Below are 2,537 nucleotides of genomic sequence, written 5' to 3' on the forward strand. Positions count from 1 at the left end.
TGTGCACACGCACACTCCTGGGAGTTTTTGAACCTGTGCGCACGCACAGCCTTGTGTGCATGCACACTCAGGGGAAGGCTTGCTGTTGAGAGCTGTAGCACGATCTGTGCGCACACACAACTAACGAAATTTTGCAACCTGTGTGCACGCACTCGTTGGAAGGTGTACTCTGTTGAGGGCGTTTGCACGCCTTGTGCGGATGAACAGAGTTGAAATTTTTACTACCTGTGTGTATGCACACCTCTATGTGTATGCACACATTAAAAACTTTACTAGGCGTGCGCACGCACACCCTTGTGCGTACGCACATGCCCTATTTTTCAACTAAAATCTTGTTTTTAACTGTTTCACATTCTCAACAAGCTTGTAAACTTCTGTGACACCTATTTAAGACTTTTAGCTTGTTTTTGGAGGTTATCCATGGAGAAGGTCTTGGGTGTAATTACTTGGATATTACCTTGAAAAGTTAGAGAATGGAGTTTTAGGTTTTTGGTGTATTGAGGATGAGTTTGGTTGAGAGAGAAGGAAGAGTAGTGAACTTGGTGATTACTGACAACGAATTGAGAAACCGATGAACTAACGAGTTTGGAATGGAAATTACGAATGATTATGGTTGATGGAATGAGTATGAGTGGAAGTGTGCTATAAGGAGTGGCCTCTGAGATTGAATATGTGATTACAATATGCATTGTTCTCTGTCGTAGGGGTTGTGGCAGTCTCCCGCCTACGTTCGCACAACTAACCAGCAAGTGCACTGGGTCGTCCAAGTAATAAACCTTACGCGAGTAAGGGTCGATCCCACGGAGATTGTTGGTATGAAGCAAGCTATGGTCACCTTGTAAATCTCAGTCAGGCAGACTCAAATGGGTATGGATGATATATGAATAAAACATAAAGATAAGGATAGAGATACTTATGTATTTCATTGGTGAGAGCTTCAGATAAGCGTATGAAGATGCTTTGTCCCTTCCGTCTCTCTGCTTTCCTACTGTCTTCATCCAATCCTTCTTACTCCTTTCCATGGCAAGCATTATGCAAGGGTTTCACCGTTGTCAGTGGCTACCTCCCATCCTCTCAGTGGAAATGTTCAACGCACCTTGTCACGGCACGGCTATCCAGCTGTCGGTTCTCGATCATGTCGGAATAGAATCCAGTGATTCTTTTGCGTCTGTCACTAACGCCCCACAATCGCGAGTTTGAAGCACGTCACAGTCATTCAATCATTAAATCCTACTCAGAATACCACAGACAAGGTTTAGACCTTCCGGATTCTCTTGAATGCCGCCATCAGTTCTAGCCTATACCACGAAGACTCTGATCTCACGGAATGGCTGGCTCGGTTGTCAGGTGAGCGCTCAGTTGTCAGGCGATCAACCATGCGTCGTGTATCAGGAATCCAAGAGATATTCACCCAATCTAAGGTAGAACGGAGGTGGTTGTCAGTCACCCGTTCATAGGTGAGAATGATGATGAGTGTCACGGATCATCACATTCATCAAGTTGAAGAACAAGTGATATCTTGGAATAAGAACAAGCTGAATTGAATAGAAGAACAATAGTAATTGCATTAATACTCGAGGTACAGCAGAGCTCCACACCTTAATCTATGGTGTGTAGAAACTCCACCGTTGAAAATACATAAGAACAAGGTCTAGGCATGGCCGTGAGGCCAGCCTCCCAATGATCTAAGAACTAGATGTCCAAAGATGAGAATACAATAGCAAAAGGTCCTATTTATAGGGAACTAGTAGCTTAAGAATTACAAAGATGAGTAAATGACATAAAAATCCACTTCCGGGCCCACTTGGTGTGTGCTTGGGCTGAGCATTGAAGCATTTTCGTGTAGAGACTCTTCTTGGAGTTAAATGCCAGCTTTTATGCCAGTTTGGGCGTTTAACTCCCACTTTGGTGCCAGTTCCGGCGTTTAACGCTGGGAATTCTGAAGGTGACTTTGAACGCCAGTTTGGACCATCATATCTTGGGCAAAGTATGGACTATCATATATTTCTGAAAAGCCCAGGATGTCTACTTTCCAACGCCGTTGAGAGCGCGCCAATTGGGCTTCTGTAGCTCCAGAAAATCCACTTCGAGTGCAGGGAGGTCAGAATCCAACAGCATCTGCAGTCCTTTTCAGCCTCTGAATCAGATTTTTCCTCAGGTCCCTCAATTTCAGCCAGAAAATACCTGAAATCACAGAAAAACACACAAACTCATAGTAAAGTCCAGAAAAGTGAATTTTAACTAAAAACTAATAAAAATATACTAAAAACTAACTAAATCCTACTAGAAACATACTAAAAACAATGCCAAAAAGCGTACAAATTATCCGCTCATCACAACACCAAACTTAAATTGTTGCTTGTCCCCAAGCAACTGAAAATCAAATAAGATAAAAAGAAGAGAATATGCAATGTATTCCAAAAACATCTATGAAGATCAGTATTAATTAGATGAGCGGGGCTTTTAGCTTTTTGCCTCTGAATAGTTTTGGCATCTCACTTTATCCTTTGAAATTCAGAATGATTGGCTTCTTTAGG

Source organism: Arachis stenosperma, chromosome 3 (assembly GCF_014773155.1).
Source record: "Arachis stenosperma cultivar V10309 chromosome 3, arast.V10309.gnm1.PFL2, whole genome shotgun sequence".
In the NCBI taxonomy this organism is placed as follows: domain Eukaryota; kingdom Viridiplantae; phylum Streptophyta; class Magnoliopsida; order Fabales; family Fabaceae; genus Arachis; species Arachis stenosperma.